The 23,655-nt window shown below is 42.1% G+C and overlaps 1 protein-coding gene, 1 non-coding gene and 2 pseudogenes across 2 annotated transcripts in view; 2 read left to right on the top strand and 2 right to left on the bottom strand.

The window, feature by feature from the left end:
- LOC137214765 (zinc finger protein 665-like) overlaps positions 1 to 23,655 on the bottom strand; it is a 349,647-nt pseudogene that overhangs the window by 208,539 nt on the left and 117,453 nt on the right.
- Positions 1 to 23,655, top strand: part of LOC137214778 (zinc finger protein 813-like) — a 71,643-nt gene that overhangs the window by 30,789 nt on the left and 17,199 nt on the right. The gene's annotated exons all lie outside the window — the stretch shown is intronic.
- On the top strand, positions 601 to 21,933 carry LOC137214769 (zinc finger protein 665-like; annotated as a pseudogene).
- On the bottom strand, positions 6,391 to 6,463 carry TRNAG-CCC (transfer RNA glycine (anticodon CCC)). Its single transcript has one exon. It is a non-coding gene; the product is annotated as a tRNA-Gly (tRNA).

The following is a 23,655-nucleotide window of genomic DNA, read 5'->3' as shown; positions in this document are numbered from 1 at the left end:
TGTAAGGTCGGATCTTAACAAACGGCACCGCGAAACAGAGGAAAGCTTCAAGTGAGCTTTATTAGGGAGCGCTCCCGGGCGAGGTTCACTGGTCCGAGAGAAAGGGGCCAGAGAAGTCGCGCCCAGTTCTGGATGAGGGTGATTTTTATTGGGGTAAAAGCAGAAGGCGGCTTGCAAGGGGAGGGGGTGGTTTGCTATACAGGGTAATTCCTTATTTGGTGAGGATACAGCAGGGCCAGGTGTTGGTTGGTCTGTTGTGGGGCGTAAGCCCCATTTCCCGTCAGCCACATTGTTTTCTGGGCAGGATGTTAGAGTCTCTTGTTGATTCCCAGAACAGGTGAGGTCGTTATGTCCCGATGCCTCTCCTACCTCATACTGGTCGATGTTTTCTCTTACCCCCCGGGCCAACGGACCTTACAATAGTAACTTAAAATCGGCACTTTCAAAGCGCCGGGAAGTAACATACCTCAGCCCCTTACTACGCCCCTGGCGATCTCCGCGAGGTTGTGAACTCCCTTGCCCCGCCCTTCGCGGTCGCGCTCCAATCGTTCACGTCCCTGGAAGCCCTGCCTCTAACTCTGCGCGTGCGCAGTTTCTTAACGGAACCGGAAGCAGAGAGCTCGGCGTGGAGCTCGCGCTCCATTAGGTAAGTTTCTCCTTTCTAGTGTGAGTTTGTGCTGTGTGGTCCACCATACCCCACCCTCAGCGTCTTGGGAGTCACGCGCTCCAGTAGGTAAGTTTCTTTTTTCTAGTGTGAATTTGTGCTGCGTGGTCCACCATACCTCACCCTCAGCGTTTTGGGAGTCACTATGGACTTAAAATGCCGGCACCCGGCCTTCGCCCCCAGTAAATCCAGACGTCGCCGTCACAGGTCTGGTGTTTTCCTTTGCGTTTGAAATCGCTCTGAGCTGGGTCCCGGAGCCCTTGGCTTTTCTGCCTTAGGTCCAGGTAGACCCCGCCTTTCGCTTCTTTTTCCTTCATAAAGCCCTTTACTGCCTCTGCCCTTCCCCTGGAAGGCCCTCTTCCGCGAGGTGGATTCGCGGCTGCGCAGCCTCGCCCTCTCGGACCCTGGAGGGCAGCGCCGGTCGCCCTGCTCCCGGAGAGCTCGCGTCCTCTCCCGGGTCCCGGGATTCTGGAGAGCCCGCCCCTCTCCTGAGCCCCCCTCCCTCTCTCCCAGCCCCTCTGTCCTCGCGTCTCCTCAGGCCGGTCCTTCTGCTCCGCAGGCCTCTCCTTCATAGTCAGGCCTTCCCCTCACCCCGTGTAGGGGGAGGTGACCTGGCCAGCCGTGTGACACCCAGTGTTCTTCGGTCTCCCCGCTGGAAAATGTGTTTTTCCGGTAGGCGGGTATCTTATTCAGTCGCCATCCCTGTAAATACGTGGGCGAGGGGGACCGGGAGAAGCTGAGACAGAGAGCGACTGAGAGAGCAATAGAAAAACCGAGATGAGAAAAGAATGAGGGAGAACCAATAGAGACGTAGAGGATCGGCTTAGGGACTTGTAAAGAGACAATAAAATGAAAGAGACTAAGCCTTGCAAGTAACAGGTGGATAAAGTAAAGAAGTGAATTATACAGAGGGATTGCCACAGATTAGAGGAAAACATAGATAGAGGGGCCCTGATTCAGCGTTAGCAAGGGAGGCGACAGTGATGAGGCCCTTCACACAGAGAGCGGGGGCAGAGGGTAAATGAGGTGGGACCATGGCCTTCAGAGCATCAAGGTGCTGGGAGAGAGAACAGCAGAAGAAGAAAGAACAACACCAAGGAACCATAGCCACCTGGGGTGCCAGAGAGTGAGGAGGGAGGGAGTGTATCACGGACAGAAGGGGTGTAACCCGGAGGGCAGAGAGGGAGCAGAGGTGGGGGAAGAAAGAGCATCAAGGGGGGGAACAGGTTGCAGAGTCGGGCAGGCCAGGTGTGAGGGAGGAAATAGAGAGGAGGGCAGGAACAGCAGGAGAGCAGAGGGGAGCAAAAGGAGAGACACAGACCGAGATGATATAGGGAGACGAATAAACAGAATGAAATGGAAACACCTAGTAGTGCAGGTAGAGTGGAAACTGGATCCAGGTGGGTGGTGGTGAGTTGTTTGGATGTGGATGATTAAGCTGTGATGTATGATCTGTGGTTTCAGAATGTAGTAAATTTAAAATTTGTTTGCTTAAATTATACAGATGAGCGTGAGAATTGGAAAACTTCCTTATAAGGTTTGTGCATTTTGCAGTTATTTGTATCAGAAGATAACTTCCATCTCCAGTCCCTATTCAGCCAGGGGGCAGTGACTTGACTCAAGACAGCTGTGGGTCACCCCCTTTCCTTTTCCTGGCATGAGAGCACAGGGGAGAGAAGTGGGGCAAGAAATGACTGACTCTGTTACTGCATGGTGCCTCTTTTTTTTTTTTTTTTGCGGTATGCGGGCCTCTCACCGCTGTGGCCTCTCCCACCGCGGAGCACAGGCTCCGGACGCGCATGCCCAGCGGCCATGGCTCACGGGCCCAACCGCTCCGTGGCATGTGGGATCCTCCCGGACCGGGGCACGAACCTGCGTCCCCTGCATCGGCAGGCGGACTCTCAACCACTGCGCCACCAGGGAAGCCCCATGGTGCCTCTTTGAAGGAACATTAAAAGTGAGTTTTTTTCTAATGGATTTACTTTTTTCTCTTTCCTTTTTTTTTTTTCTTTTTCATTTTTTTTACATTTAATTCTTTTTATAACTTGGAATAAATCTTGGTGCATTATAAACTTCTGAAATAAGCTTTGCTGGTTTTGTATAATCAACTCATGTGATTCTTTTCTAAATATGATATATTCTTAGTTTTTTTAACTTTCACACCAGAATTTTTAAAAAATTCACAAAATATTTCTTTTTAAAATGTGTTTAAGGTTTGTTTGAGGCCTGCCTCCTGTCTCCTCTTTATCTTGTGTATTGGAAAAATTCTTTGGTAACTAGTAAATAATTTTAGACTGTTATGATGAGTTAAGATGATGTTAAAATGTCAGTCATCTTTTATATTAACAGTCAAAACCTAGTTTAACCAGTTAGTCTAATATTCAGTTTTTTTCCATTGTATTTGATCTGTTAAGATAGTGAGCTGCGAAGTGATAGGGAGATGCTTCCCTCAGGTCCCTCTTGACTGTTCTCTACAGATACTGAAGGATTGGGTATAGTGACTTGGAACCTTCTTCCATCAGTGCTCCTCTATTCATAATGAAGTTTGCTCAGAGCTGATTTCTAACCTGACTCTTTCCAATGTTTTCTTCACCAGTGGTATATTTTTGCAAATCTGCATGTTTAAAAGATTTTACTGCAATCTTCTGGAAAAGAAGAATTAAATGCTTGGTACCAGATCAGACCTTGAAACAGAAGGTTCCTTTGCTGAGGCAAATGAAAGATGGTCCTGGTGTTTTAGGTTGGAAGGATGTTAAGGACAAACTCTGCCCACTGGCCCTTCTGGATCCCACTTCAGAATTCAGTTCCCCTAATTCTGTTCACTCAACCTGGACTTCCTCATACGTGTCTCCCCTCTGGGCCTCAGGGAGCCCACTTGTAACATGGAGGTGAGAGACTAGACCAGAAACTCTCAGCCTGGGTAACTCTGAGCCCTGAAATGATTGGCCAAATTGTGTATGTGTCTGTGTGTGGCAGTTCTTTTTAGAGAGGAGTGTCCAGTTCTATTTAGAATTTTGAATGGGTCCCTGTCTTCCCAGAATGAAAAACAAAAGCAAAATCCTAGAATGGAGACAAGAACATAGGGTCAGAGGGGAAGTGACCATAGTCAGATGTATTTTTCTGCGTTAAGTGTAAATTTGAAGAGTTTATATCAATTCTGGCACTCAGACCTTCACTGGCTCTTATTTGTCCTCAGGACAAAATCCGAACTCCTCACCGTTGCTACACATCCCTGTAACATCCTCAGGGCCCCGCTAGTGTCTCCTGCCTCATCGTGGGATCTGGCCCTTTTCCCATGGTTCACTTTACCCCAAAAGTTCCCAAGCAGCAAAACCGTTTCTCTCTCAAATCTTAGTTCCCATTCTTACCCTCTGCCTTTAAATCCCAGTGGCTCAGGCCCTTTGTGCTCCTTCAGGATTAGGCTCAGAGAGGTCTCTCCATCCCTTCCCGACAATCTCTGTCACGTTGACCAGGTTTTATTGCCTCTGTATCAATCAACATCATCAGAAATGCCATTTTCTTTTCTTTTTTTTTGAATTTTATTTTATTTATGTATTTCGTATACAGCAGGTTCTTATTAGTTATCTATTTTATATATATTAGTGTATATATGTCAATCCCAGTCTCCCAATTCATCCCACCCCCCCCTCCCTCCCAAGAAATGCCATTTTCTATTGGTTTGGAGTCTTTATTGTGTTTCCTCCATCGAAGGAGTACAGTGTTTTTCTTCCTTCCGGGATGGCTGCAGCATCTCACTCTGGGGATGCGTTTAGATGCTAAGACTGTGGGTTGGGCTAAATAATCCTCAGGGAAGACCAGGTGAACAGGGTAGGTGATAAGGATGGTTCCCATGTTTGTTTTGAATATTTCAACTGTAATTGATCCTTACCCCATGTGGCTACTTAATAACTCAAAATAAGAACCAAAAGATGTAGGGAGTCCTAAAAAGCCTTACAGAATTGGTGTCCTCGTGCAGTGTCCTGAGGTGTCCCCATGTTTAGTGTGCTGTGTGACTGCTCCGCTGTAGCCCCCAGTGTTCCAGGCTGTGCACGTCCAGGGACCAGTCGCCACCTTGGACAGGAGCTTTGCCTTTCAGCAGTTCATCTGCTCAGAATCACGGATAATGATTTCTGTGTGTGTAAGCACACACATGCTTAGTGTGCTAAGTGAGGGCAGAAGTCTAGAGCCTAATGGGGCATGAAGGAGCGCCCCCTCAGACAGCTAGGGTATTTTTTTAATTGCCTGTGAGTGTGGAGAACAGGAGACAAGAATCCTGAGGGCCAATTTTTGACCTTCATACTGAAGGTCAAGTGAATGCCCAGTGTTCTTTGGGAGGTAGCTTGTGAATATTCCTGTTGCGACTCCTTTGCTGAGCAGTCCTTATGCCTTTTAGCCCTGTTTTCCCATGAGTGTATGGAGAAGAGGCAGAACAATGGGGAATTAGAAGGGAGCCTATAGTGGTCTGCAGGAGGGATATGGCAGCAAGTGGGAGCTTCAAGATGAGCCCAATGAATGGTATTTGCATTTGTCCCTTGTGGGGTGTGTGGAACTGCTGGCAAAGGGTGTTTGAGTTCTGGCTGGAGCACCTGGAATTGGGTTTATGGGTAGTTGTGGGTGCATTGCATGGTTTGAGGTGCCATAGTGTCTTAGCTCAGGTTCCCTGGGACCTAGCTGCTGACCCTGAGGTTTACATGCATTTGTTTAATTGGGTATTTCATGATCCTACCTGAGGAGGAATGAAGACAGTGGATTTAGGCAAAGAGAAACATTTTCCTCCATTGTGGTTAAAAAAAGTGTGGCCTGAGCTGAGTGCACAGGGATCTTTGGGTGCAGGAAGATGGGTGCCTTGTCCTTAGGTGATGACTCAAGAGGGTGCCCCACAGCATCTATTCCACAGGTGACTTGGGTGTTATGGAGGTTAAGAATCATGCAGTTTTTAGGGTAGTAATATAGGGAAAATTGCAGAGATCATTTGCCCACTGTCACAGGAGGGATTCAGGATACTTCAGTGTTATTTAGTATTTGGGATTGCAAATGAAGAAAGTTTCAGATCCACTGTGAAAGATACAAAAGAGAATTTGGAATGTTTTCCTGGTAGATGTTGGGTTTGTTACCGAACCAAACTTGGGTCCCCTTGCTTGCGTGCAGTGAAGCCAATCTATTGACACCAGGTTGTGGTGAAGGAAAGTGCAGCGTTTATTATAGGGTGCCAAGCAAGGAGTCCAGGTAGCTTGTGCTTAAAAGCCCTGAACTCCCTGAAGACTTTCAGGGAACTTTTTTTTTTTTTTAAGCCCTGAGGAGGGGCTGTGCCCTTTTATTTATTTATTTATTGTTTAATTTATTAAATTTATTTTATTTTTTGCTGTGTTGGGTCTTTGTTGCTGTGTGCGGGCTTTTCTCTGGTTGCGGCGAGCAATGGCTACTCTTCATTGTGGCACGTGGGCTTCTCATTGCAGTGACTTCTCTTGTTGCAGAGCATGGGCTCTAGGTGCACGGGCTTCAGTAGTTGTGGCTCATGGGCTCAGTAGTTGTGGTTCACAGGCTCTAGAGCACAGGCTCAGTAGTTGTGGTGCACGGGCTTAGTTGCTCTGCAGCATGTGGGATCTTCCTGGACCAGGGCTCAAACCCGTGTCCCCTGTATTGGCAGGCAGATTCTTTTTTTTTGTTAAATCTTTATTTATTTATTTGGCTGTGCTGGGTCTTTAGTTGCTGCATGAGGGATCTAGTTCCCTGACCAGGGATTGAACCTGGGTCCCCTGCATTGGGAGCGCAGAGTCTTAACCACTGGACCACCAGGGAAGTCCGAGGCAGGAAGATTCTTAACCACTGCGCCACCAGGGAAGCCCCAAAGACTTTTAAAGACAGGATGAGAGAAGGGCATTGTGGGGTGCGTGATCAGCTTGTGGACATTCTTCTGATGGCTTGGTGAGGTAAATGGGAGTCAACATCATCAAACTTCTGGTTCTAACCAGGCTGGGGTCTACGTCCTTATGGGCAGCATACAGTTAACTTTTTTCACCTGGTGGGGGTTTCAGTATCTGCAAAACAGCTCAAAGGACAGGGCTCAGAATGTTATCTATAGTCCTTGAGGAGAAACTAAAGGTCCTTGATGTTGTTTAATGGCTAAAGTATTCTTGTCTTGCTTGACTGTTTTCCTTTCTTTCTGCATTTTCTCACTTCTATGATTAAATTTTTTCTTTGACTAAAGTTTTCTACAGACAAAAGGCAGGCAGAGAGAGCATCGAGGGGGGGCTCTGTTCTGGGAAGTTCCCATAGGGTCCTTGGTTACAGGTTCTTATTGGGGCATGTGCATCATTGGAAACATCTTTCTTTTATATATATAGCTTTATGAGATCAGTGTTTGGTCTGTGAATAAAAATATGGTGTTTTGTGTCTGGTGGTTCCTTGGGTGTCTCATATGTATTTTGTCCTCAGGCATGATTTATTAGAGTTTGGAATGTTTTCTGGTATTTTATAGCAGGATGAGTGAATAGGGGTCATATGGAGACTGTGTTGGATTTATGAGATTTTGTAAGTTTACTTGAGCCCAGAAGGGAAATTATGAGTAGTAAGCTTGAAATGGCAGAACGTGTTCATTAGAGAGACTCTGGTAGGTATGTATCTGTGGGCACAACTTGAGAAGGGCCATTAAGTTCTTTGATGTAGGAAAGATTGTTCCAAGAATCAGAGTGCCAGCAACACCACAGTGATCTGCATTCCAGAGGCACATCCTTGGGAAAATGTAGCTGCTACTTTCTTGCTCCCAGGCCAGTATTGGTTCTTCTACTGTCCTCTCCCTACCTGTCTCAACAAAACACACGCACGCACACACGGTATAGAGAACAGGGAGCCCTTATGCTTTGTGGGTGGGAATGTAATTGGTTCAGCTCTTAGTGAAAGCGATATGGAGTTTCCTATAAATTAAACAAAGAACAGGCACACAATTTGTGAAACCCACCTGTGACTAGATATCCAAAGGAAACAAAATCATTCCAGTGAAGAAAATATTTGCACTCCAATGAGCATTATTGCATTATTCCCAACAGTCTAGATGTAGAAAGACCCAAAATGTCTGTTGACAAATGAGTGTATATAGAAATTTATATCAGCCATAAATTATTATTATGACATTCTGGCATTACTGTTACTATTTCTGACATAATTTTGGTTGAAGAAGACACACATTTTTTATGGGAACTAGAAATGTCAAACTCATAGAACCATAGAGTATAAAGGTTGTTATGAGGACTTGGGTGGTAGGGCAGTTGGGGAGATGTTGGCCCAAGGTTACAAATAGTTCAGTTGTGAAATGAATAAGTACAGCATGGACATCCAATGTACAGTATGCTGACTGTAGTTAATACTGTGTTACTATATAGTTGGAATTTGCTGAGGGAGTAAAACTTAAATGTTCTCACCACGCAGACACACGTGGGTAACTGTGGGTTGGTGGAAGGGTAAATTACTTTATTGTGATAATTATTACACAGTGTATACATCTGTAAGATAATCACATTGTGTGCCTCACGTGTACAGCGTTGTTATTTATCACCTGTACCTCAGTAAAGCTGCAAAAGAAAACTAAAGTGCTAGGTGTGCTGGGCTTGCCTGCTCTGAGTGGTGCTCAACCCAGGCTTCACATTAGATTGCTGAGGCGTTTTGTATATACATGTTTTGTACCCTCTGACCAGAGATTTCCCTTCATATAGTTGGTATGTGGTCCAACCTCAATAGTATTTAAAGTGTCCGAGGTGATTCCATTCTGTATCCATCACTGAGCATCGTTATTCTGAGTCCCCCCATTCCTGAGGGCTGAGATCTGGGCTGAGGGTGAGGGCTGTGCTCTGCGTGGGGCTGGATCAGGGCTGGTCTGTGACCTGCGGGGGATCGTCGGGTCCAGCTGAGGTGCCCGCTGCTGCTGGGTACATGAGGGCCTCACCAGGAGGGGAGCCTGATCTGAAGAAAGGGTGGGAAAACTCCTGTGTTGGTCTCTGTGTGGGAGTTTACTGTCCTGAGCCCCTCCTGGGACAGTGGGCAGAGGACTGTCTGTTCCACATGGAGAGATCTTCCTTGTGTTTATGGTTGTGGTACAGGAATGGGGTCTTTTGATTCTAAGCATGTTTTCATCTTTCAAGATTGTCCTCTGAAGACTCATGTTGCCTGAGGAAGAAGCCCGGAAGAGGAGGAAGAGGAAAGAAAAGGAGCCAGGAATGGCTGTTTCTCAGGTAAAGTCATATTTTCATTTGATTCTCAGTCTGTTCTTTCTGAAATGCCCTTCTTTGGACTCGCTAATCTTGTCTGACTCTGAAGTATCCTGGTTGACACTTGTACTTTCACAGTCACCGGGAGCCTTCCCGCAGTCCCTGTCAGCTCCACTTAGATTTCATTTCCCTATGACAGAGTGATCTGGACGAGGAGAGCCAATGGTTTCCACTGGGCGTAGTCCTGGGCAGGATTGGAGATGTGGTGTCAGAGCTGTTGGGCAGCAGTAATTGTTCTGGGGTCCCATGTGGATGCAGTGTCCGCTCTCTATAAACCAGGATAAAGAAGCTGCATGTAGGCGGGTGGGAGGGAGACACAAGAGGGAGGAGATATGGGGATATATGTATATGTATAGCTGACTCACTTTGTTATAAAGCAGAAACTAACACACCATTGTAAAGCAATTATACTCCAATAAAGATGTTATAAAAAAAAAAGCTGCACGTAGAAGTCAGGTCTTAAAATGCCCAATACCTGGTAAAATCTGGATATCAGACCACTTAGGAGAAATTTGTTCTGGCTTTTTCTAAGGCAATTGAAACTAAATGTAGCTGACTTCAAAATCTTAATAATAGGGAAGGAAATGGTCAGTTCAGAGACAGACGTCAGTGGTAGAATGTGTTTTAGTCCATCATTGAATTTAAACTATGAAATCAGCCTAACTCTCTGGCAGTTGGAAGTTCTTTAAATCACTTTCACACCTCCATTCCTCAGAGGTTGTCTTTTCACTCTGGATTGCATCCTTGACACACAGTTTCTACCTTTGATGCAGGCAGTGTTCCAGCTTCATTCTTTTGTTAGTAGATATCTAGTTTCGTAGCACCATTTGTTATTGAGACTCTCCTTTCCCTGTTGTACAGTCTTGGCATCCATGTCAATACACTTTGCATATATACCAAGGAGTATTTCTGGTATTCTAATCTGCTCCATTGTTTTATGTATCTGCGTTTCTGACAGTACCACATCATCTTGATTACTTTGTAATTTTTTTTTTTTTTTGGCGGTATGTGGGCCTCTCACTGTTGTGGCCTCTCCCGCTGCAGAGCACAGGCTCCGGACGCGCAGGCTCAGCGGCCATGGCTCACGGGCCCAGCCGCTCCGCGGCATGTGGGATCCTTCCGGACCGGGGCACGAACCCGTGTCCCCTGCATCGGCAGGTGGACTCCCAACCACTGCGCCACCAGGGAAGCCCTGTAATATGTTTTGAAATCTAAAAATGATGGCCTCCATCTTCTTTTCCAAGAGTATTTTGGCTCTTGGGGTCCCTTGAGATTCCCTATGAATTTTAGCATTTTTTCTATGACTGCAAAAATTGCCATTGAAATTTTAATGGGGATTCTATTGCATTTATAGAACACTTTGGGTAATACTGTCATTTTAAGATTCATAAGTCTTCCAGTCCATGAGTACAGGGCGTCTTTTAATTTATTTGTATCTCCATGGATTTCTTTTAGCAACGTTTAGTAGTGTTCAGTGTACGAGTCTTTTACCTCCTTAGCTAAGTATTCTATCTCTTTTGATGCTATAGTAAATAGCATTGTTTTCTAATATTTTTTGATATTGTTCATTGTGTATAGAAATGCAACTGATTTTTCTGTGCTGATGTTTTTGTTTGTTTGTTATTTGTTTTTTCTGCCGTACGTGGGCCTCTCACCATTGTGGCCTCTCCCATTGCGGAGCACAGGCTCTAGACGCACAGGCTCAGCGGCGATGGCTCACGGGCCCAGCCGCTCGGCGGCATGTGGGATCTTCCCGGACCGGGGCACGAACCCGTGTCCCCTGCATCGGCAGGCGGACTCTCAACCACTGCGCCACCAGGGAAGCCCTGTGCTGATGTTTTTATGCTGCAACTTTTGTAAAGTTTTCTTTTGAAGTAGTCGTTTTTTTGTGGGATCTTTTTGTTTTGTATATATAAAACCTTGTCACCTGCAAAAAAACAATTTTAACTTTTTTCAATTATCATATCTTTGATTTCTTTGTCTTGTCTAACGGCTCTAGCTAGGGCGTTCAGTACTTTCTTGAACAGCAGTGTAGACATCTTTTCCTTTTTAAAAAATATTTTATTTTATTTTATTTTTTTGGCCATGCTGTGTGCCATACAGGATCTTAGTTCCCCTTCCAGAGATCGAACTCATGCCCCCTGCGGTGGAAGCAGGGAGTATTAACCACTGGACCGCCAGGGAGGTCCTGCTTTTCCCTCTTTTGTTGTAAGCATTTAACATTGTAGACCTTTTTTTTAGGCCGTGCCATGCAGCACGTGGGATCTTAGTTCCCTGTCAAGGGATCGAACCCACACCCCCTACAATGGAAGCACAATCTTAACCACCAGAGTGCCAGGGAGTCCTTGACTTTTGTTTTAATACAGCTTTGACTGCATGTTATAAATTTTAGTATGTTGCGTTTTTATTCTCATTCAGATATTTTTAAAATTTCCTTGTGATTTCTTCTTTGACCCATTGCTTCTTTAAGAATGGGCTGTTTCATTTCCTCATTTGGGGGATTTTCCTGTTTTCCTTCTGCTCTTTATTTCTAGTATCTTTTCATTGTGGTTGGAGAAGATACTTTTTATGATCTCAACCTTCTTAAATTTGTTAAGATTTGTTTTGTGGCCTAAGATGTGGTCTTTCCTGGAAAATGTTTCATGTGTGCTCTAGAAGGATGTGTTTTCTACTGTCATTGGGTGGAGTGTTCTGTACATGTCTCAGGTACAGTTGTCCTATATTGTTGTTTAAGGCCTCTGTTTCCTTATTGATCTTCTTTTTGTTTCTATCTGTAGGTAGAATTAGGGTGTTGAAGTCTCATACTGATACTGTGCTGCTGTCTACTTCTCTCTTTATCTCTATTAACGTTTACTTCATTTTGGGGGGAGCTCTAATGTTATATGTATTTATAATTTTTATATCTTCTTGATGATTTGTACCTTATATCATTATATAACAGCCTTTGTTTCATGTCAGTTTTTGTCTTTATTTTGTATGATATAATATAGTCACCTGTGCTCTCTTTAGGACGGATTATCTTTTTCCATCCTTTAACTTTTTGCCTGTCCATCTCCTCAGATTTGTGAACGTTAACTGTTCCAACTCTCTGACACATTTTCTGTTTTTCTCACTCTTGTTCTCTGTTTTTCCTGTTATTTCTTCTAGTTGCCTCTACGCAGGCACGTCGTACCGTGGCAAAAGGCAGGAGACCTAGTCAGCCCCCTTCACTCCAGGGTAGTTACAGAGAAATGCATCAAGTGTTTTCTTTTGATTATGGTGTATGGTGAAATGTTCTAGTTAACTCTGTTTTATATTGATTAATACCTTCATATGTCAATTTTAGTGGATAAAATTGTATTTATATTTTTGAATATAGGTATCTATTGAGATCAGAGTTAAAGTATCCTATGTTTTCATGTTAGTACCATTTACTATAGCTGATACGTTTTCATTGTCCCAAAGATGCTGAAATTCACTTGAATAAAATTGATGATGAAAAAAATGATGCAAAAATATGTCCAGAGACAGCTCTCATTTCAGTTAATTGTGTGTTTACATATTTATGCAAGAGTTTGTGAATGTTCAAGTGCATGGTTTGATATAGGACATCATGATTTTATTACTGCGTAAGATATCTTTTTCAGTTGAAATGATACCTTAAATATATTCCATGGCCTTGAATTTTTTCTACACTCTCCTGTTAATGTTTTTTGTTTTCTCTTTCATTTTTTAAATGTTTTTTGGCCACACTGCTCGGCTTGCAGGGTATTAGTTCCATGACCAGGGATTGAACTTGGGTGCTCGGTAATTAAAGTGCAGAGTCCTAACCACTGGACTGCCAAGGAATTCCCTTAATGGTTTAAATAGTAATAATATTACTAACATTTTATGTACATTTTTGTGTGTGCCCACATCTGTAGTGACCTTTCAAGGTTTCTCCAGGAATTCTCTGTCAGTGTACTTTCACTGGTCTTTCTGTTACTAAATTTTCTGCTTCTTTAGCTTCAATTCCAGAGCCCAGCCACCTTAGTTCATATGCTTGCTCTGTCATTTCTTAGCTTCTTAACCTCAGTTGAGTTGCTCAGACTGTCTCTGACAGTTTTCTCCTCTGTAAGATGGGAACAGATCTTACTGTAAAGAGCTGTTAGGTTGATGACAAGCTCACATCTATAAAGCCTTTAGAGTAGTTTTTTGCATATAGGAAGTATTCAACCACTGTTAGTCATTGCTGTTGTCGTCATCATCATCATTTAAGATTTTCACTTTTTTTAAAGCCACTGTGGACTTAAGACATCACTCATTCTATAGCTCATCTAGATATTGAGTATCACTCAGTATGTAGAACATAATATGTAATACTTCTGCATATATATAGACAATCCATTCTTGAATTTTATTTGTATGTATTTCATATATTTTCCACAAAAATGAAAACTCCACATTAATTGGAAGATATCATAATCTCATGAAAAAGCATAAGAAATTAAAATTAGAGACTGATAATTTGCTCCAAATTACCTTTACGTGGATTTGTCAGAAAACGTACTTCAACTGAATTCATCCTTACCCCTCTCTTCTTGTCATTTTGTGTGCAAATAAGAACTCTCCCCAGGACCCCCTGGTGAAATGTATTTTCATTTCAGGAACAGTTGACATTCAAGGATATTGACATAGAATTCTCTCAGGAGGAGTGGGAATGCCTGGAACCCGCTCAGCAAGCCTTGTACAGGGACGTGATGTTGGAGACCTACAGGAACCTGCTCTCCCTAGGTGAGGATAACTTCCCTCTAGAAGTAGGGATCTTCCCTTGGTATCTTTGCATTTCCTTTGTGTGCCTCATTTGAGCTGGTTTTCCTTGACTGATATGAAATCCCTGTTGACTCAGATGTGAAACGCTTCATGATATGGCATCAGGAGCATAAACCTACCTTTTCTTACGATGACCTGCGCACTTCATGATGCATCAGGGGTTGTTCCAGAGCCCATGTAGTTACGGCAAGCTTTTGATACACCCACTTTCCTGTTTTCTACCCATGGGCTTTTGATTATGGAGTTCTAGGAAAAGAACTATGTTTCTGCATATTATACTGTTCCCTGTGTATTCAGAAGGAGGCAAGTAGTGGATGAATTTTTGAAATACTTTTCTAGACCCATTGGTAATGTCCTCCATCCTCTGGTGAACAAAGAACTAAGTTTCCGGAAAATCCATAGCTGATCATGTTTCTTGTTCTTAACTGGAGGAATTTCTGTTTCTGAATATTTTACCCACTTTGTAGCAAGAGAAAGAGCCCTAGGCTGTAGATAGTGAGGTGAGTGCCTTTGGGATTGTATCAAAGTTTGAATATAGGTCAGATCTCAGAAGGGCTGAGGGGAAGCCTCATTATTATAATAGTGTTTGAGAAACTCTGAACACTCCTGTTGGAGAGTTCTGTGAGAATACCAATGTTTGTTTATTATTATGAACTCTCAGAGGGAAGTTTTTCTTCTCCATAACTTATCACTCTTTCCACATGTAAAATGCATTCTTTCACCCTGCAGTGGTGCTGCAGCTCCTACAGAGACAAAGGCAAGGTCTTTATCATGATCTACAACGCTCCGTATCTGGCTCCCGTGAACTGGTTGTTGCTTGACTTTGAGGAGTGTGAGGCGGGCTGTTTTTCGTTTCTCTTTTAAATAGTACCACATTTTAAGTGTCATTTATTGATGTCTGTGTGTTGTGTTGGCAGCAGGGGGAAAAACGGTCAGCTTTCTCATGCATTGAATATGACGGTAAAATTTCCTCAGTGTGCTCCTGCTGGCTAAGGGTGGCCTGTGGTGAAAGTTGAAAGCCAGTTCCCATTCCTGGAACATGCCCAGCATGGGCTAGGAGGCGCTTTGTGGAGGGAGGAATCCATCCCCTCCCTGGCACTCGTATCTTGCCTAGGGATGTTCAGCAGAAAAGGTTGCCAGTCCGGGCTGGCAGCGGCCCTGAGCAGAGAAATGCCCACCAGGAGGGTCGAGACCAGGCCGTGAGTCTGGCAGGCTGGCAGTGAGTCCCTGCTGCCCAGTGATCCCAAAGCCTCCCGCTCAATTGAGTGCCAGTTGTCCGAAGCGAGCTGTTTTATTGGGGTTTCTGGCCCCCTCATCTCTCCCTCAGGGCATGATTTTATTGGAAGCTCAGTTCTCAGTCCATATAGATAAGAGCTGATGCCTCCAGACTCAATACCTGAACCTTTCCCAGTTCCATCCACATTTGATGTTTTTAGGATACGTAATCAGAAGATGGGAGACACTGGCTGCCCTCTTACTCCATCTGGCACCTCAGAACCTGCATGGAGCTGTCTCAGGCCCTGTCTGCTTATTTAGATCCCTCAGCCATTTCTTGTGTTCTGCTTTTGCCACAAACTGCAGGATGTGTGTAACAGCCAGTTTGAATGGATCGTATGTAACTTTTACTTAGGAAAACTGTAAAGATAATGGACAGAGAGATCCTTTTTTTAATCCCCAATCTTTCATGAGGTGACTACGTGAATATTTCAGGGTTTTACTTTGGCATCTGTGGGTAATGCTCATGGTTCCATCTGAAGGTCCTATAGAATCTGACACACATATCTTGCATTTTTTCCACTCGTGTACTGTGCTACCTAGTTGGGAAACGTATACCCTTCCTGATTTTGTACTCCTCTAAGTTTGTATGATTGTGCCTCTATAACTCTTGTTTTTTGTTTGTTTTTTTTGCGGTACGTGGGCCTCTCACTGTTGTGGCCTCTCCCGTTGCGGAGCACAGGCTCCGGACGCGCAGGCTCAGCGGCCATGGCTCACGGGCCCAGCCGCTCCGCGGCATGTGGGATCTTCCCGGACCGGGGCACGAACCCGTGTCCCCTGCATTGGCAGGCGGACTCTCAACCACTGCGCCACCAGGGAAGCCTATAACTCTGTTTTTGAGATACATAGTCCAAGGCTCTGAAATTTTTCTAGTTTGTTTGCTGTGATAATCCACCCTTAGTTAATGGACAACTTCTGGTGGACTCTCTATGGAGTGGGTTTACTGGGTAACAGAAAATTCTTACAGAGAATGCTTTTCCTCATATCTTGTAACATTTTCCTGCTACACACAGAATCACCACTTCAGGCTATTTAGTGGAGAGTTCAGCATGTTCCAGGTTACCATCAGAGCCTGGCCGATTAGTCTTTCCACATTCTTTTTTCTGCTTTTGTGGAGTGACACAAAGGCACGTCTCAAGGGCACTGTGACAGTGTTTCATATATGCTAATGACCATTCCCTTTCAGCCTCAGTTAAATGGTATAGGAATTTCTCCTAAGAAAAGTGTCCAAGTTCACATCCCCGTATTTGTGCCACTGTTGAGTAAATTGTTGTTGATGCCATATTTTTCATTACCTGTGTGTGCACCATCGTTCATTCTATGTCTACACCTAATTTTGAAGCATCTTAATGAGAGAGCTTATGAGGTGGAGTGACACCTCCAATGATGAACCAGAAACCATTTCCAGGAGGGATGCCTGAACAACATTTTTAGTTACACAGCTCACGTCTTCTTGCATCTCCTTTGAAGTTTTCTTTTTAAACTCTTGGAATTTTCTGTAATATTATGTAATTTATACTGCTTGTCTGGGTAGTCGTGCTTCAGTGATGTTGTCTTAGTCTGTAGGTCTAGGTTCAAATCCTGTTTCTCTCACTACTTTCTGTGTCAGTTGGGATCACGTACAGAAAACTGTGAGTCTTCTGTCCTAATTTGAAAAATTGTGGTAAGTTTCTTCAAGCCATTTAAAGGAAATTATTGCTGTTAGATGCCTTAGAATAGTGCACGTTTTTAGTAAAGACTCAAAAGGTAATTTTGTATATCAAGATATATTAATAGTGTGTCATGTTTATTGACATCCCTTTGCATTTTATAGCGTATGCTTCTTTTGTTTGTTTGTTTTGCAATTTGTCTCAACGACGTCGTTTCTGAGCGTAGTTAATAAATTTACCAGTTGCTCCCTCTTTATTGTGTATATTGTGGAGCCAATGAGCTGGATGTTTAAGGGCACTTCATAGGTTGGGAATTGCTCCATTAATTGGTTGTAAATGTAAATGGAGAATATTTTATTCATAAATATCTAATTTTGATTTACGGATGATTGGCTTTTAGATGTTTTATGCTTTTTCATGGATACATAGTTTTATAGGAGGTACTGAGAAAAATATTTTGTTTTTCAAAAAGTTGTTTTATCAAATTCTTCATTTTCTCTATGCTATATTTGTTTCCCAATTCTATCTGCAACTCATTTAGATTATTCATCAATATGCTAGTTTTCTTTTTTTCCTTTTATTTTGGCCATGCTGCACAGCTTGTGGGATCTTAGTTCCCTGACCAGGGATTGAACCTGGGCCCTCTGTAGTGAAAGTGCGGCGTCCTAACCACAGGTCCACCAGGGAATTCCTGCTAGTTTTCTATTACTGACTGTTACAATATGTTGTCTGCTATTTAGCAGTTATTTGTGAATAATAGGTATGCAGAATATACGCATAGTGTAATGTCTTTTTCTCCTCAGCTATGAGACAGCAGTATGTTTACTGTTAATTGGTGTGTGCTTATACATCATGGTGGAAATATACTTTCTTTGATAGCTAACAGAAGTTATTCCTATGTGAGTATTTTTGGCATACGTTGTTTGAAAGTACAGTACCCTAAAATTAATCACTTTTTCTTTAGTGAAGAATCATTCCTTTTGTGTTCCTAAAAACTTGAAGATCTTTGTTGGAAAGTTAATAACTTTGGTATAAGTGTTAGTTTTGGTGTAATATCAGGTATTAAGCATGAAGCGTTTATTTATGAATTAAAATGGATAGGCTACTTATGGTTCTTTTATCTTCTAGACATCTCTCCTACACACGTGATCAAGAAATTACAACTAAAAGTAAACACTGGTAGAGGAGAAGTATTACAAAAAGTGATGTTGGGAAGACATGAAAAGAATAAAGTGAAGCGTTTTAACCTCAGGGGAATCCAGGAAAATATATCTGACTTTGAGCCTCAGCAGAGAGATGAGGTAAGAAATTACAAAGGAACTCCTATGTCCCATAATGAAAATCCTACTGATAAGAGAGATGGACTTGGTAGGAGTGTTGCAGGAATTAAGCCTACTGAAAATAGGCTTGCATCAGGCTTTCGGGATGAATTGCATATATTTAAAAGTGAACAAAAAATTGGTGAATTTAATCAAGCTGACAAGAATATCAACAGTAGTGCCTCATTTTCACCACCTCAGACAGTTACTCCTGTTGTCCAGACAAGCATTTCTGATACAAATGGGAACGATTTTGTGCATCCTTCAGTACTGACACAAGACCAGAGGGCACACAGGGAACAACCTTACAAATGTGATGAGTCTGGCAAAACCTTTCATCAGGTCTCAAACCGCACTCGACATCAGATCATCCATACAGAAGAAAAATTACATAATTGTGATGTATGTGGCAAAGTTTTTAGTCAAAATTCAGACCTTGCAGTTCATCAGAGAACTCATACTGGAGAGAAATCTTACAAACATAACGTGTGTGGCAAAACCCTTGATCATGGCTCACACATCACTGGACATCAGGTAATCCATACAGAAGAGAAGTTTTATAAATGTGACATATGTGAAAAAGTCTTTAGTCACAAATCAAACCTTGCAGTTCATCAGAGAATTCATACTGTAGAGAAACCTTACAAATGTAATGTGTGTGATAAAGTGTTTAATCACAACTCGAATCGTAGAAGACATCAGTTAATCCATACAGGAGCAAAACCATATAAATGTGATGTATGTGGCAGAGTCTTTAATCGAAATTCAATCCTTGCACTTCATCAGAGAATTCATACTGGAGAGAAACCTTACAAATGTAACGAGTGTGGGAAGGTCTTTAGTCGAAAAGGAACCCTTGCAAGTCATCAGAGAATTCATACTGGAGAGAAACCTTACAAATGTAATGAGTGTGGTAAAACCTTTTATCACAGCTCAATCCTCGCTCGACATCAGATAATCCATAAAGGAGTGAGAATATATAAATGTGATGTATGTGGCAAAGTTTATAGTCGAAATTCAAATCTTGCAGTTCATCAGAGAACTCATACTGGAGAGAAGCCTTACAAATGTAATGAGTGTGGCCAGGTCTTTAGTCAGAAAGCAGCACTTGCATGTCATCAGGCAATTCATACTGGAGAGGATCCTTACAAATGTAATGTGTGTGGCAAAATCTTTCATCATAGCTCAAACCTCAGGAAACATCAGGTAATTCATAAAGGAGGAAAATTATATAAATGTGATGTGTGTGGCAGAGCCTTTAGTGTACGTTCATACCTTGCAAAACATCATAGAATTCATTCTGGAGAGAAACCTTACAAATGTAATGACTGTGGTAAGGTCTTTCGTAAAAAAGCAGTCCTTGCAGTTCATCAGAGAATTCATACTGGAGAGGAACCTTACAAATGTGATGAGTGTGGCAAAGTCTTTAGTAAAAAATCATCCCTTGCTAGCCATCAGGTAATTCATACTGGAGAGAAATGTTACAAATGTAATGAGTGTGGCAAAACCTTTCATCAGAGCTCAACCCTCACTCGACATCAGATAATCCATACAGGAGAGAAATTATATAAGTGTGATGTATGTGGCAAAGTTTATAGTCGAAATTCAGACCTTGCAATTCATCAGAGAGATCATATTGGAGAGAAACCTTATATATGTAATGAGTGTGGCAAGACCTTTAATTACAGATCGAAACTCAGTAGACATCAGTTAATCCACACAGAAGAGAAATTATATAAGTGTGATGTATGTGGCAGAGTCTTTAGTCAAAATTCATATCTTGCAAGACATCAGAGGATTCATACTGGAGAGAAACCTTACAAATGTAATGAGTGTGGCAAAAGCTTTAATGATAAGTCAGCCCTCAGGCGACATCAGGTGATCCATACAGGAGCAAAACCTTATAAATGTGATTTTTGTGGCAAAGGCTTTTGTCGTAATTCGCACCTTGCAGGTCATAAGAGAATTCATACTCGAGAGAGACCTTATAAATGTAATGTCTGTGGCAAGGTCTTTACTCAAAATTCACACCTCAGGATTCATCACAGGATTCATACTGGAGAGAAACCTTACAAATGTAATGAGTGTGGCAAGGCATTTAGTCAAAATCCAACCTTTGCAAAGCATCAGAGAATACATACTGGAAAAAAAACCTTATAAATGTAATTAGTGTGGTAAGGTCTTTATTCAGAATTCACTGCTTGCATCTCATTGTAGAATACATGCTGTAGAGAAACCTTTCAAAAATATTGAGTGCTGAAAAGGCTTTACTCAGATTTCAACCCTCACTACACGTTAGGTAATAAATACAGAGGGGAAACCATATTAATGTAACATAGGTGGGAAGGACTTCCTTGAAAATTGACACCTTAAGTTCATGGGAGATTCACAGTGGTAGAAATCATGCAAATGTCTTCAGTGTGGCAAAGCCTTACCTATGATTGGATAATCCATGCTAGACAGAAACCACAGAAATGTAATGAATGTCTCAAAGTCTTTAGTCAGAATTCATACCTTAATATCCACCGAAGAATTTATACTGGAGAGAAATAGAAATCTTTCAAATATAATGTGTGGCATATCCTTCAGTTTACTTTCAGTCCTACCTTACCATCAGGTAATCCATACTGGTGAGAGACTTTAAGTGAGGGTTTTAGCAGGTGTGTACATGTTACGCTTCATTGGAAAAATCACGCTGGAAAGAATCAGATAAACGTATTTAGTATGACCAGGCCTTTGGAGAAGAAATTCATTCACCAAAGAATTCATTCTGGAGACTACCTCACAAATGCCATGAATGGGAAAAACCTTTACTCAGGGCTCACGTCTCACCAATCATCAGATAATCTATACTGGACAGGACATTCCAGATGTAATGAATGTGTCAAAGCTTTTGTGTTGTGCCTTAAACTGAGTGTTCACCAAATACTTCATACTTGAACATTCAGTGAGTATTGCAAGGTTTCAGATTATTGCTCATTCATCACTAGATATCAAAATACTTATTCTGGAAGGGAACCACACAAATGTAATGTGTGTGGCAAGAAATGTTGTAAAGGTTTTCATCAAGTATCAACACCTTTGGTGTAATGATATGGAAAGTTTTTGAGCCCTTCTGACAACAGACTGTACCAGAGAATCCATACTAGAAACAAATGTCTTTAGTTCTTTGAGAGTAATCTGAGATATTGCATACAAGAGAATAATTACAAGTCACGTATGGTAAAACGTATGACATGATGTGTATGACAGGAAGAAGGACGTGTGTGGAAATGGCCTGTTATCTTCAGTGTATAAATATTTGTCTTTTCTTGAAAAGGCTATGTTGCTCTTAATGCCTTTCAACCCGAAGTTTGAAGTGTGTTCATTTTATGCCTTAACTACAGGACTTTCAGAATGGTCTCTGGGAAAGAGTCAATAAGATGAGGGGGCTGACTTCATTAACTGTAGTTCATCCACATCCATGTCCCCTGGTAAAAGTGGGACCCTTTATTATCAAATTCAGTAGCGTGTGAATTAGCATTAGTTGGGGGGTGGCAGTGAGTAGTGTAAAACTGTGACATGACTAATCATGCTTACTATGTTCAGGCCCTTCTGTAGATAGGCCATTACAGGTTACAGCACAGAATGGTCTACCAACTGGCCGTGAACAGAGCAGAAGGGACATTAAGGAACTGGGCTTTTCCTGGGAGGAGAGTGACAGGTTCCTAGGGGCTGATTATGTGGTAGAAACAGTACAAAGGAAAAGCTGATCACTTTTTGCAGTGAATGGGAATAGCTGTTGTATATATGTGTGTTTAATGAAAAATTAGTTTTTTTCCTGGAACTTGAAAGAGAGCAGTTAGTGTGAGAAAAACAGTGTGTGCATGTGTATGATTTACATTTGACTGTTGCCATTACATTTTGCTTTGGTTTAATTCTGAATCAGTTAAAATAGGTGTTCTTTAATTAATAAAATCAATCGTTTTTCATAACCCTGGATGAATCATGTTTCTTCCACCAACACAGTTTTATTCCACCTTAATACTTTATAACAGAAGCTAGCATTGCATCATTAGGCTCTCAGGGTTGAAAGAATCTGTAAAAATTTCTTTCCCTGATGGAATCAAACAACATACAATTTATGGATTATATATTCATAATTTGTATCTGATTTATTCTCTGCAAACTCTGCTCCAGAATATTTATGCGGCTATAGTGAAAATACCGTAGGAGTGCATTTCAGACTCTGCCTTCTATTAAAGAACAAAAATTGAACGGAGTAAATTTAAAGAACTAACTGGCTTTCATGAGTGATTTGTGAATCAGTGTGCATCCCATCTAGTATCAATAAATAAAGAGGGGCTCAAAGCAGCTGTACAAAATGCAAATCATTTGTAAATAGAAACCAGGCAGGATAAGAAAGATATTTCCAAAAGAAAAAAGTTTTTTTGGCAAGGTTACCTTTTGCTGGGGGAGGGATTGCAAAGGTCTTTTCCTGTAGGTTACATCTGTAGTGTTGTTCAGGGAATTCCAGAGTGATTGATTTAAGGTCTCATTCCTGGAAGGGGTGAAACTGCAAGTAAGTCTTGGTTTGCTGTCCTGGGGGCAGGCGACTCCACATTGGGGCTGTGCTTTTTGAACATTCCTTAAAACCTGCTCCACATCCATGAGTATGCATTACGTGAACGTAGTGCTTCATATTCTTTATTGTGTCCAAGGTAAACCGAAGGCATGCACCTTGATTTACATGACGGGAAAATAACAAATATAGTATGCATATGCAAAATATTAGAAAACTTAAAAATCATAAATCTCTCTTTTGTGCTTGAATCACTCAGTGAAATAATTTGAAAATATTGATGTTCATGCGTTTTCTCTTAAAAATGAACAATGTACAATGGGAATATTTTTGTTTGATAGATAAACTTGAAATTTCATACATTCACTCCCCAAATATTTTTTGTTGTTGCTAATTGTAATTGTAGCCATTCAGTGGAAAAAGGTGGGACCCCACTAAAGGTCATTTAGATTGATATTAACGTTGAAGTGTTATGAGAATGTGTGTTACATTATTCAGGTTTCTAGGGGGACAGGGGAGACTTCTAAGTTGTTCAAAAAATGATTTGAGACAACAGGGAATGGTCACTGGCTTGGTTTGTTAACGTGATCACTATTTGAGGCTTGTTGGAGGATATGCATATGGTTTGAACTACCAGTTTGCATCGCAGGAGGGATCCATCAGGCTTCCTCATCAGCTTGCCCAGAGAAGCAGAATAGGAAGAGGTTGTGAGACTTAGAAGGTGTCAGTAATCAAGCATCAAAAACTGGAGTCAGACGCTTTAATAAAACACTGAATGTTTACTCCTGAAACTCCTGATTTCTTGGTTAGGATACACCATAGTTTTCTTTTCCTTTTTAAGAAAAAAGTATTTATTTGGCTGCGTTGGTCTTAGTTGCGGAGCGCGGGTTCTTCGTTGCTGCATGCAGGCTCCAGAGCCCGCAGGCTTATTTGCCCCACGGCATGTGGGATATTAGTTACCCAACCAGGGATCGAACTCACATCCCCTGCATTGGAAGACGGATTCTTAACCACTGGACCACCAGGAAAGTTCACCATACTTTTCTTCATGCTAATAATTCATTACAGTTTTCCCCCTGCAGCAGACATATGTTCCGTTGTTCAATAGGGTTGTTGAAAAAGTTTGTAAAATACT

Source organism: Pseudorca crassidens, chromosome 20, assembly GCF_039906515.1.
Source record: "Pseudorca crassidens isolate mPseCra1 chromosome 20, mPseCra1.hap1, whole genome shotgun sequence".
Lineage (NCBI taxonomy): Eukaryota > Metazoa > Chordata > Mammalia > Artiodactyla > Delphinidae > Pseudorca > Pseudorca crassidens.
Note: the sequence above shows the minus strand (reverse complement) of the source record. Positions and strands in the feature narration are given on the sequence as shown.